Raw genomic sequence first — 13,909 nt, forward strand, 5'->3', positions numbered from 1 at the left:
GGTCTCTTTGGAGGTATGCTATTTAAATGATGCTAAGAGTCCAGAGGTTGCGCCAAAGCCACACTTCATTCCTAAGCACTGGAGTGCAGCTTTGGTGCAGCTTCCGGATTCTTAGGATGCATGCATCATTTAAACAGCATACCTCCAAAGAGACCCAAAGCAGCTTTATTTTGGCAGTCTGTAACAGGCCATAGAGTTGGAAGAGACCCCCAAGGGCCATCCAGTCCAACCCCATTCTGCCATGCAGGAATTTACAATCAAAGCATCCTCAACAGGTGGCCATCCAGCTTCTGCTTAAAAACCTCTGAAGAAGGAGACTCCAAGGTAGCATATTCCACTGTCCAACAGCTCTTGTTGCCAAAAGATTCCTCCTAATGTTGAGCTGGAATCTCCTTTCCTGTAGTTTGCATCCATTGCTCCGGATCCTATTCTCTGGAGTAGCAGAAAACAAGCTCTCTCCATCCTCAAGATGACATCCCTTCAAACATTTAAACAGGCTCTCACGTCCCATCTTAACTTTCTGTTCTCCAGGCTAAACAAGCACAGCTCCTTAAGCTGCTCCTCATAAGGCTTGGTGGTTTTCAGATCTGTCACCATTTTAATCACCTCCTCTGGACATGCTCCAGCTTGTCAGCATCCTTCTTGAACTGTGGTGCCCAGAACTGGACAAAGTATTATTCCAAATGAGGCCTGACCAAGACAGAATAGAGTGGCACCATTACTTCCTTCGATCTAGACACTATACTTCCACTGATGCAGCCTAGAATCACATTGGCTTTTTTATATTGAGGGTCAATGCAAAGGGGAAGCCTTTGGGCTTTGTTCCTCAGTGGTTAATGACAGAGCTCCATGATGCATCTACACACAACTAATCAACACCACTTCTCACTGCTATGGCTCCATCCTATGGGATCCTGGGAGATATAGTTCGTAGAATTCCCCATCACTATGTATGGATGTGAGAGCTGGACAGTGAAGAAAGCAGATAGGAGGAAAATCAATTCATTGGAGCTGTGGTGCTCAAGAGTACTGAGGATACCATGTATGGTCAAAAAGACTAACAACGGGGTCCTTGATCAGATTAAGCCTGAATTCTTCCTGGAAGCCAGGATGACCAAATCGAGGCTGTCGTACCTTGGCCACACCATAAGAAGGCATGAATTGCTGGACAAGACCACAATGCTAGGAAAGTTGGAAGGCAGTAGAAAGAGAGGAACAGTGCATACTAGATGGATAGTTTTAATTAGTTAGATCATGGATCTGAATGTACAGGACCTAAGCAGAGTAGTGGAGAACAAGGGGGTCTTGGAGATGTCTCATCCACAGGGTTACCGTGAGTCGAGGTTGACTCAAGGGCAGCTAACAACAACAGAATTCTCCAGTGCAGTAGTTCTCAGCTTTTGGTTCTCCAGTGTTTTTGGTCTTAGCTTCCAGAAGTCATATGTAACTCAAATAAACTGGAAAAAGCAAGTTTGGGAATATAAAGCAAGATCCTACATCATGCCTGTGTAGTGTAAATCTACTCATGTAATTAAGTGGGTTTTGCCACACACCCTCTTCTGCTGAACACCAACATTGGGCAACCATCAATATACCTGCAAATGTGCTTATTGCTTCCACAATCGCAGTGAGTCAAGCAGTTACAATGAATGCGCTGACGATCCGATCTACATGATCCAAGAATGTGTTACTATGTGCAATGGTTACACTTGCAGAACTCCAATTATGCTGTGATGAACTAATTACGGACATTACGCCATGACCAAAGAAGTACAACACAGAGGGAACTTATGTCTATGAAAAACACCAAGAAAATGCCAGCAATTTTGTAAAAAGTAAAAATGATAGGAGTGTATCCACACTGAAAAATAACAGCAACGTTACACCACTTTATGTGGCATGGCTCTTTCCTATGCAGTCCTGGGACCAGTAGTTTGGACAGAGATATAGAACTGCAGTTCTACATCTCACTACAGAACCGTACCACAGTTCCCAGGCAGAGAATGTTAAATGCCTTGCGAAATTATCAAATGAAGGATTCCAAAGGATGGTGTCGGTGTCATGGCAGGTGAAGTGGCACCAGATCCTTTAACTATGTAGTTAGAATTTGAAACGCCTTTTATTTTTTATTTTCTAATGCCTCAGAAATTGGATTCATAGACTGATAGTCTCTGCTTCTGAATATCAAAGACAAATATCATGGATTTGCTGGTCTGATATTTTCAGCTTTTTACAAGATGTTTGCAAACTTGCTGATCTTGCAGATTTTGTTGTGTTGCAATTGATTAATTTCTTTCTTTTGTTGACTGTCTAACAGATGGCTAGCTCTAACAAGGAACTAACTTGTTTTCCATCTGGACAATTGTATCTGTCAGCACAGAGAATGATCTAATGCTTATTGTATCAGCTTAAATTTTTGCAGAAATAAAATGCTTCCATTGCCATATGGACTTGACCGGAAGTATCTTCAGGAATTGCTATCTTTACATTAAGCCACAAGAAGGACTGGTTCCTTGAAGAATAAAGAATAGTTTATAAAATATGATACTGACAAATGGCATAATCAAAATACTTAAAGAAAAGAGATTATTTTGAAATGATGCATTTGGAAGACCTGTATGTACTGGCAGCCAGTGCAGTTCCTTTACAACTGAGGTTAGGTGGTTCCTATGTTAATTTACAAACAACAATCAAGCTGCTGTGTTTCACGGCTGCAACTTCTGAGTTGTCTCCCAAACTCATCAGGACTATCAAATGTGGCAGCACTCCCATGTCCCTGACAACTATTCATAGCCTTTTGTGATATATGCAGTCAAACACTTTGCTATAGTCTATAAAGCACATGCTGATTTCTGGAATTCCTTTATGCACTCCATTAGCCATCCTATGTTTGCAATGTGGTCTCCAGTGCCTCTTCCTTTCCTGAACCTCTGGCATTTCTCTCCTTATGTATGGTTGGAGTCTGCTTTGCAGAATCTTAAGCATGATTTTGCTTGCATGGGAAATTAATGCTATAACAATAATAATAATAATAATATTTATTTATATATATCCCGCCTCTCCCTACGGATCGAGGCGGGAGAACAACACAAGTATAAAATTACAATTAGTTAAAATACATTCTCATAATAAAAGAAAAACTTAAAAACACATAAAAAACCCTATACATGTGCAATATCAATATCTGATTCCCGATACATGTTCCGAGTGGAGTGTCATCTTAAAGCTGTTATAGTAGGTCTGGGGGATAGGCTCACCGGAAGAGATCTGTCTTGAGTGCCTTCTTGAAGACGTCTAAAGTGGTAATAAGACGGATCTCCTCCGGAAAGCCATTCCACAATTTGGGAGCCACCACAGTGAATGCCCTGAGGGGAGTAGATCTTAATCTGGTCCTTGGATAATCCAATAGATTCTTCCCAATTTTTCTGAGAGTGTGGGGTGGACTGTGTAGGGAGATATGTTTTTTCAAGTAACTCAGGCCCAAGCCATGTAGGGCTTTAAAAGTAATAACCAACATTTTGTACAGCGCCTGGAAACTAATCGGGAGCCAGTGAAGAGATCTTAAGACTGGTGTTATGTGGTCAGACCTAGGTGTACCGGTGACCAATCTGGCTGCCGCGTTTTGCACCAATTGAAGTTTCTGAACTTGATACAAAGGGTAGCCCCATGTTGAGCGCACTACAGAAATCAAGACGAGAGATTACCAGTGTGAATCCCACTGCTTCAAGGTCCTTTCAGTCTGGGTAGGGACGCAGTTGGCGTATCAACCGAAGTTGGTACCAGGCGCTTCTGGCTATCGCATCTACTTGAGATGATAACTATAGAGATGGATCCAGAAGAACCCCCAAACTGTGAACTTCGTCCTTTAGGGGAAGTGTGACCCCATCCAGGACTGGTTGACAAATCTCCATCCCTGGACTTGGGGAACCTATTGCGAGTACCTCCGTTTGAGTTTGTTTTCCCTCATCCAGCCCATTATCGACTCAAGACAGGTGTCCAGAAAAGAGATGCCTTCCTTAGTCACTGCAGCAGTCGGAGACATGGGCCTGTTACAGACTGCCAAAATAAAGCTGCTTCGGGTCTCTTTGGAAGTATGCTATTTAAATGATGCATAGGTCTTAAGAGTCCGGAGGTTGCGTCAAAGCCACACTCCATTCCTAAGCACTGGAGTGAAGCTTTTGGTGCAGCTTCCGGATTCTTAGGATGCATGCATCATTTAAATAGCATACCTCCAAAGAGACCCAAAGCAGCTTTATTTTGGCAGTCTGTAACAGGCCATAGAGAAATAGATTTGGGTGTCATCAGCATACTGATAACACCGCGCCCCATGTCTCTGGATGATCTCTCCCAGCGGTTTCAGAATGGCGCCCTGGGGGACACCAGATGTCAGCAGTCTTTTAGAAGAGCATGAGTCCCCCAGCTTCACCATCTGGAATCCACCAGAGAGGTAGGAACAGAACCACTGGAGCACAGTGCCCTCAATACCCAGCTCCCTCAGGCGTTCCAGAAGGAAACCATGGTCAATGGTATCGAAAGCCGTTGAAATGTCCAAGAGCACCAACAGGGTCACACTTCCCCTGTCAATGCCCAGATGGAGATCATCGACTAAGGCGACCATGGCTGTCTCAACACTGTATCCCATCCTAAAGCCGGTTTGAAATGGGTCCAGATAATCAGTTTCATCCAAAACAGCATGGAGCTGGAGGGCGACTGCCCTCTCAATCATTTTGCCCAAGAATAGTAACAGGGAGACCGGTCTGTAGTTATTTCTTATGAGGGGATCTAAAGAGGGGATGCTACAGGGGATGCTATGGCCCTGTAGTTGTTGCATTATGAAGTTGAAAGCTTTCATGGCCAGCATCCATAGTTTTTTGTGGAGTTTTCAGGCTATGTACCCATGTTCTAGAAGAGTTTGTGAATAAAGAGCTTAGGAATAAACTCTTCTAGAACGTGGCTAAATAGCGCAAAAAAACACAAAAAACTACGTATTGCAGTAGTCTAATCAGGCAGTCCTCGGTGCATGGACTATTGTGGCTAGGTTACTCTTGTTGAACCTTAGTCCCAGCAAGCTGAACCACCAAACCTGCCTGGGCCTCCTGAGACAGACATAGATCTTGGAGTACTCTAAACCTACATACATGCTCCTTCAGGAGGAATGCAACACACCCAGGAGCAGTCACTTACTCAATCTCGGGCTTTGAGAACTATTAATCTACAGAGCTTCCATCTTATCAGAATTCAGTTTCAGTTACTGGCTTTCATCCAATGCATTATGTATCCAGTCTCAGTACAGCACCCCATAATTGTATTAAACAGCATGGAGGACAGAGATTGAACCATGTGGCACCCTAAAGCTTAATATCCACAGGGTTGAACAGAAATCATCCAGTGCTGCTCTCTGGAACCAGACCTGTAAGAGCCAGACTGTCATAGCACATAGTCTCCGACTACAATTTAATGGAACTAGTCTAGAATAACAGAGCTGGAAGAGACCCAAAACGCAATCCAGTCAAACCCCACTCTGCCATGCAGGATGGCACAATCCAAACTCTCTATGTGACAGACGCCCATGCAGCCTCTGCTTAAAAATCTCCAAAGAAAGAGATTTCACCACTCTCTGAGGGAGTCTGTTCCACTGTCAAACAGCTCTTACTGCCAAGGAAGTTCTTCCTAATCTTGAGTTGGAATCTCTTTTCCAGTTGCTTGCATATATTGCTCCATGTCCTATTCTCTGGAGCAGCAGAAAACAAGCTTACTACATCTTCAGTATGACATCCCTTCCAATATTTCAACATGGTTATCATGTCACCCCTTAACCTTCTCTTCTCCAGGCTAAACATACCCAGTTCCCTCAGCCAGGCTTCATAAGTCAAGCTTTCCAACTGTTCACCATTTTGGTTGCCCTCCTCTGTACACACTCCAGCTTCTCAACATCCTTTTTTTCTTGGACTGGACTGTGTCCAGAACTGGACACAGTATTCCAGGTGAGGCCTGACCAAAGCAGAATACAGTGGCTCTATTACTGCATCTGAATGATCATGTTGGAACAGGTGACTGGCAGAGCAATTCCTACATAAGCTGGAAAACTGGACTTTAAAAAGCATTTAGTGATGGCAGTACATCCACTTTCCAGTTGTTGCTTTTTGTTTGTTTTGCTGTTTTCAAGGAAGTTTCCATCTGACAAAAAACAACGTCTTCCTTCAAAAATGAGAAAACCTTGAAAGCTACCAACAAGTGAAGTGGCATTTCCAAAGTAAAGCATGGATAGCAAGCAAATCAGCAGAAGCATCCTTAATTGGTGGGAGTTTTGCAGTTTTTCTCAGTGCAGGATTTCGGTTATGTTAGTGCAAAATTCCAACTGCATTCTCTTTTCATTTCATGTATGCACTAGCTAGCAGAGTAAGTGGGTGGTAATTTCCATATATGCAAGAATGTTATGGGCAAGCCCTCTAGTTATGTGGATAATATAACTTACTTTTATTTTACAAATGTGTAACCATCACCTCTGTCTAAAAAGCATCTCAGGACAATTTGTTGTTGTTGCGTGCATTCAAGTTGTTTCCAACTTATGGTGATCCTAAGACAAACCTATCACAGCGTTTTCTTGGCTAGTTTCTTCAGAGGGTGTTTGCCACTGCCATCCTCTGAGAGAGTGTGACTTGCCCAAAGTCACCTAGTAGGTTTAGATGCCCTGGGATTGAAAGCCTGGTCCCCAGAATAATAATCCAGTGCTCAAACTACTTCACCACACTGGCTCTCAGGGCAATACAGATGTTAAATTCAAATGCAGCAGTGCATTAATAATAATTAAAATATCAACAGAATAAGATGGAGAAGCATAGAAATATCCAGCCAGGGAATGCTACAATCATATTAAATAAGGTTAGCATCATACAGTTGGAAGGGCCCCCCTGCTCAATGGATCACCAGCTAGAACAATGGTTCCCAAACTTTGATCCTCCAGCTGTTTTGGACTTCAGCTCCCAGGATTTTTGGCTTTAGACCATGGTGACTGGGGCTTCTGGGAGTTGATGTCCAAAACACCTGGAGGACCAATGTTTGGGAATCACTGCATCCCCAGCAGGGAGCTGTCCAGGCTCTTTTTGAAGACCTCCAGAGAAGGCGATCCCACCACTGCTCTGGGCAATTGGCTCCACTGCTGAACAGCAATCATTGTCAAGACATTTGTTCTAATGTTCAGTCAAAATTTACCCTCTTGTAACTTAAAACCATTAGACTTGATCCTATTCTCTGGGGGAGCAGAGAACAAGCCTGCCTTTTCATTTCTGTGGCAACTCTTCAGGTATCTAAAGAGTTCAGTCACATCACTCCTCAGTCTTCTCTTCACCACGCTGAAAACACCCAGCTCCTTCAACCTTTCCTCATAAGTTTTGTTCTCTATACCTCTTATCATCCCCATTGTCTTTCTCTGAACTGCTCCATCTTGTCTATATCCTTCTCAAAATGAGACACCTAGAACTGAATGCAGGACTCCAGATGAGGCTGGACCAGTACAGAACATTGTGGGACTATTACTTCCCTTGACAGGGATATTATGCTTCTATTAATGAAGGCGAAAATGGCATTTGCCTTTTTTGCTGCAGCATCACGCTGCTGGATCATGTTCACCTTTTGATCAACAATAATACCAAAGTCTTTTTCACATGTAGTACTGCTGAAACAAGTATTCCTATACATGTGCATTTGGTTTTTGTGGCCTAAATGCACACTGGACCCTTGTTATATGCTGGGGTTTGGTTCCAAGATCCCCCATATATAACAAAATCCGTGGATGCTCAAGTCCCATTAAATATAATGACATAGCAAAATGGTGTCCCTTATAAAAAATGAAAAATCAAGGTTTGATATTTGAAATGTATACTTTTTTTTAATTTTTTTAATACTTTATTGTACATTCAACCAAACATAAACCTAACACATACAAACGAATATACATTCATCCTTACAACAGCATAACATAAACAATTACAATAAATACATTCTGAAATGTATACTTTTTCTGAACATTTTCAAGCCGTGTATGCTTGAATCCATGTATAAAAAATCCATGTTTAAGAAGGGCCGACTGTATAATTTTGCATGTGGTAGAATTCAAAAATATAGCCATGTTTGTAGAATTAGTATGCAGAGAGATCTTGTAGCACCTTTGAACTAACTGAAAGAAAGAAGTTTGGCAGGACAAGCTTTCTTAGACTACAGTCTACTTCCTCAGATGCATATTTTGCATGTGTCTCTGTTCTATGTCATTGTATTAATCTCAACCCAGCTTTTCTAGTTTATCAAGGTCCATTTGAATTCTGTTCTTGTCTTCTAATGTGTTACCTACCTCCGCCTATTTTGTATGCTCCACAAATTTGGAAAGGATTCCCTCCACCCCATCATCAAACTCATTGATTAAAAAAAAATACTGAAGAGCATCAGCCCCAGGACATAACCCTGCAACACTCCACTTGAGACTTCCTTTTAATATGAAGCACAGCCACTGATGACAACTTAGAATCATATAATCATAGAATTACATAGAGTTAGAAGAAACCTCAAGGGTGTTTTCCAAGAAGTTATGGATTCATCTGAGGGTGGTTCCATCTATTCCATATTTAATCAATTTGCTAATCAAAGGCGTGGTACAGACCGCCCCAAAGGGGCGGCCTGCCAGTGGCCTAATTCCCTCCGGAGGTAAGCTGCAGCTGCCAAACCGGGTTCTTTTTGCGCCACAGGGCAGACGTCACAGTGTGCCAATGGTGCACTTGCAATGTAAGTGACATGCGGTGCCATGCAGATGCCGCATGGCACTTAAGTTACAATGGCGTTACCCATGTACATGGGATGCCGCCATTGTTACGATGCCATTCCATACTAGGGTTAGGGACCGTGCGATGGCCGCACGGTCCCTAACCCTAGTATCGCCACTGCCACGCCACAAAGGGCCCGTCTGTATTGGGCCAAAATATCAAATGCTTTCAAATGCTTGGTTGAAATCCAGATAAATGACATCCACAGCATTCCCACCATCTACTAAACTAGTGACCCAATCACACTCAGTTGAAGGATGTCCAGAGGGCAACCAAAATGGTGAAAGGTCTGGAAACCACCAAGTCCTATGAGAAGCAGCTTAGGGAACTGGATATGTTTAGCCTGGGGAAGAAAATGCTTCTTTTAATGCAGGCTAAAATGGCATTTGCCTTTTTTGCTGCAGCATTAGTGCTGCTGGATCATATTAGGTTAAGAGGTGATACAAGAGCCTTGTTTAAATATTTGAAGGAATATAATACAGACGATGGAGCAAGCTTGCTTTCTGCTGCTCCAAAGACTAGGAAGCAGAGCAATGAATGCAAACTACAGGAAAAGAGATTCCTTCTCAACATTAGGAAGAACTTCCTGACATTAAGAGCTGTTCAACAGTGGAAGATGTGGTGGCATTTCCTTGTTTGAAGGTTTTTCAACAGAGCTGGATGGCCATCTGTTGAGGATGCTTTGATTGTGTATTCCTGCATGGCAGGAGGGGATTGGACTGGATAGCCTTTGAGGTCTCTTCCAACTCTACGATTACACCAGAAAGGGATCATGCAGGGGTAGCATGATCAAACTGGCTTTCGGGCGGGTTATGGGGTTGAGTCGGCCATGGTCGCCTTGGTCGATGATCTCCGTCTGGACATCGACAGGGGAAGCGTGTCCCTGTTGGTGCTCTTGGACATCTCAGCGGCTTTCGATACCATAGACCATGGTATCCTTCTGGGGCGCCTGGCAGAGGTGGGAATCGGGGGCACTGCGCTCCAGTGGTTCCGGTCCTACCTCTCCGGGAGGTCCCAGATGGTGCAGCTGGGAGACGTGTGCTCCGATGAGAGGGCCCTTAAAACTGGGGTCCCTCAAGGAGCCATTCTGTCTCCCATGCTATTTAACATTTACATGAAACCGCTGGGAGAGATCATCTGGAGACATGGGGCGCGGGGTTATCAGTACGCTGATGACACCCAAATAGTTTTCTCTATGTCTCCGACTGATGCAGTGACTGAGGATGGCGTCTCTCCTCTCGTGGCCTGTCTGGAGTCGGTAATGGGCTGGATGAGGGAAAACCGACTCAGTCTGAATCCAGAGAAAACGGAGGTACTTGTGATAGGTTCCCCTGGTCCAGGAATGGAGGTGGTTTCACCTGTCCTGAACGGGATCACGCTTCCTGTGAAGGACTCCGTGCGCAGTCTGGGGGTGCTTCTTGACTCGTCCCTTCACCTGACTGCTCAGGTGAATGCGACGGTCAAGAGCACCTGTTATCAGCTTCGGCTTATTCGCCAGCTGCGCCCATACCTGGCCCAGAGGGACCTTGAAACTGTGGTACATGCCCTGGTAACCTCGAGATTGGATTTCTGCAATGGACTCTACATGGGACAGCCCTTATACCAAACTCGGAAGCTTCAAATGGTGCAGAACATGGCTGCTAGGCTGGTCACTGGCACGTCCAGGGCCAGCCATATAACACCGGTTTTAAAAAACCTCCATTGGCTGCCCATTCGCTTCCGGGCGCAATATAAGGTGCTGGTGATGACCTATAAAGTCCTAAATGGCTTGGGCCCAGGATACCTGAAGGACCGCCTCTCCCCGTACATTCTGCCTTACACCCTCAGAACATCTGGGCAGCAACTACTTAGGGTTCCCGGGGCGAGATTATCCTCCACTTCTAGGAGGTCCTATTCCACCGCCGCCCCGGCCCTTTGGAATACGCTGCCCATAGAGCTCCGCTCAGTTACCTCCCTGGCCCAATTTAAACGGGACTTAAATACCTACCTGTTCCAAATTGCATTCCCCAACTAAGTCCCTATAGGCCCCCCCGCCGCACAGGCCGCACAGGCAATGGTTTGGCTAACCCGGGGGCTTTTGCTTTTGTTTTTGTTTTGTCTTGCATTTGTTTTGTTTTGGTGATTTATGTATTTTTGATTTGGTTTTTAGCCTGTACATTGTGTGTTTTTAAATGCTGTAAACTGCCCTGATCTTATGGAAGGGCGGTATACAAATAAAATGTTTATTATTATTATTATTTATTATTAGCTGGGTTGGCCATTTAGTAAATTCAAACAAAACCCCATCAAACAGTGATACCTTTATGGGCCAATCAAAATGCATAATATACTATATATACTCACATATAAGTCTAGAAATTTAGGTTAAAAAAACTGACCCAAAAAACTTGAGTCGACTTATCCACTGGTCAATGTAAGTACTGTATCTTAACTCTTATTTAAAAGAAAGAACTACCCCCTGGTGAAAGATAAGAGTATAATCTATCCTGGAAGCCCCAATTCCCTCTACTCTCTCATCCATCCAGCCTTAAGAGTGAGCACAAAGAGCTATCGATGCCTGCTGGAATTTTGTTAGTTCTTTGGCACAGTTTTGCTTTGCTTCATCCTTTAGATCCTTTGCTATATGCCCCTAAGTTTTACCCTCGACTTATCCATTGGTCATAGCAAAATCCATAATTTCGGCCCCAAAAACCTGCCCTTGACTTACATGTGAGGTCAACTTATAGTCAAGCATATACGGTATTTGTTGGAAGCTTTCAAAGCTCCAGTGGCTTCTTCATCAGGCAAGAGGTTACATACCAAACAGGAGGAAAATTAAGAGATGTTAGTAAGATGCCTGCAGAAGGGGATGAATAAGCCACTATAAGCAATACACATCTTCCTATCTGCTCTCCGTGGAGGATATATAGCTAGCTTTCCCTCTGTTTTTAAGCGAGACGTCTCCACCGCAGCAGCCACTGGGAACTGTGTGGGAAGGGTCTCATCCTGCTCCGTGGGCCCACTGGGTCCTGCTGGGAATGGGACAGAGCCCTTCCTAGCTGGTGCACCTGACAGATGGCTGTCTGCATCAGGGGGCGGAGGGCAGGACAAGCTTCTTCCGCCTGAGCTCCAGGGCTTCTTTCGCTCTTTGGAGCTGGGGGAAAACAGTGTGACCCTTTTCCTTCCTTCCTCCCTCTGCAAGGATGCCCTGGCTCCTGCACACTGCTTTCTTGTCTTCCAGGGCCTCCCCAGGGAGAACAGCTGGCCGGATCTGGAGCTCAAAAGTTTTCAGCAGAGGGATGTTGCAGGCGGAGAGGAATGGGGGGAGAAAGATCAGTTTTGGGGATGGGGGGGAGTTCGAATCCTGGGACCTGACCTGCCTTCCTGTTTACCAGGCTGCTTGGCTCAGGTCCTGCCCTTCCAACTAAGGCTGCACTTCAGTACAGTCTTCAAAGCAAAGCCCAGCTGAGATTTGTCACATGATTTAATGACTGCAAAAGCTGCTGCGTTTTGCTCTTGGCCGTAACCTCTCTGAAAAAATGCTTCCTTGCAGTCAGTTTTAATTATTTGATTAATTAACAGCCCGCCGTTCTCCTTGCACAGGATTCAGAGCAGCATTATTATTGCACTCTTGTGCTCCTTCAAGTTGTTTCCAACTCCTAAAGCGACCCTAGCCTGGGGTTTTCTTGGCCAGATTTATTCAGAGCAGGATTGCTACTGACTCTCCCTGAGGCTGAGAGCATGTGATGCAAAATGTGGTTGTCGTTGTGTGCCTTCAAGTCATTTCCAATTTATTGCGATCCTAAGGTGACCCTAGCATGGGGTTTTCTTGTCAGATTTATTCAGAGGCGGTTTGCCATTGCCTTCCCCTGAGGCTGAGAGAGTGTGACCTACCCAAGGTCACCCAGTGGGTTTCAAGGCCAAGCAGGGAATCGAACCCTGGTCTCCAGAGTCACAATCCAACACTCAAACCACTACGTCATGCTGGCTTGCAACCATTTTTTAAAAAGTGCAACTAAAACGATTAACACAAAAAGTTAAAAGAAAGTTAAACTACAATTCTATTAAAAGCAAAAAAAATATGTTTTTTTAAAAAACTCACACAGTTCGGACTAAAAACTAGAGATGGCTCCTATATTTTTAATGGCTGTAGAGAGGAGGGAATTTCAACAGGTGCTGTCTGTCATGCAACCAGGTAACAAGCAACACCTGCTGAAATCCCCCCTTTTGCACAGCCATTAAAGGGAGAGGAGCCCTCTCTGCTTTTCACTCTGGCAGCCCTAATCTAAAACAAAATCCAAGAGAGCCTATTAATATTTGGAGGTACAATGTGTTCATTGGCCCAATTCCCCGGTAGTTTCATACCTGCCAAGGTTACATGCAATGAAGAGAGAACATGTGTTACCTTAGGGAAAGGGGAAGCAACAGGCTGCATCTACACTACAGAATTAATGTAGTTTGACACCACTTTAACTGCCCTAACAATGGAATTCAGGGATTTGTAGTTTTGTGCGACATTTAGCCATCTCTGTCAAAGTGCTTTGGAGACACTTGTTATTGTATGACTTGGAAATAAGGCACACAACAACAATGAGACAGTGTGGCATAGTGGTTTGCATGTTGGACTATAACTCTGGAGACCATTCTTCAATTCCCAGCCAGGACATGAAACCCAGTGGGTGACCTTGAGTGAGTCACACTCTCTCAGCCTCAGGAGAGGCAATGGCAAACCTTCTCTGAACAAATCTTGCCAAGAAAACCATATGACAGGGTCAATGTAAGTCGGAAAGGACATAAAGTCACACAACAACAAACAGAGATAATGTACACAAACCCCATGAAAAGCTTTGGCTCTTGCAACAAATTAAAAACCAAAGGTTTTCCCTAAATGCTTATCAAATTAGGAGGAGCAGCTAATAACCCAGAGGAGAGGATGAAATTTGAAAATATTCCTCTGGGGTATTAGTTAACCAAGCAGGGCTGACTTTGCGCAGCTTTCAAAATCAGACGGATCTGGTGCTTTTAACTTGCCTTAAATTCTAAGTTATCACAGGATCAAGGTCCTGTCCAGCCTAACCTTCCCCACCTGCTAAAAGTATCCTAGATGCAGGTCGCTT

At 44.2% G+C, this 13,909-nt stretch overlaps 1 protein-coding gene across 7 annotated transcripts in view; it reads right to left on the minus strand.

Moving 5' to 3' along the window:
• The window catches only part of TNK2 (tyrosine kinase non receptor 2), a 211,953-nt gene that overhangs the window by 112,641 nt on the left and 85,403 nt on the right, over window positions 1–13,909 (minus strand). The window lies entirely within an intron of this gene.

Source organism: Sceloporus occidentalis, unplaced genomic scaffold (genome assembly GCF_023333645.1).
Source record: "Sceloporus occidentalis isolate IW3139 unplaced genomic scaffold, rSceOcc1.0.p SCAF_2, whole genome shotgun sequence".
Classification (NCBI taxonomy): domain Eukaryota; kingdom Metazoa; phylum Chordata; class Lepidosauria; order Squamata; family Phrynosomatidae; genus Sceloporus; species Sceloporus occidentalis.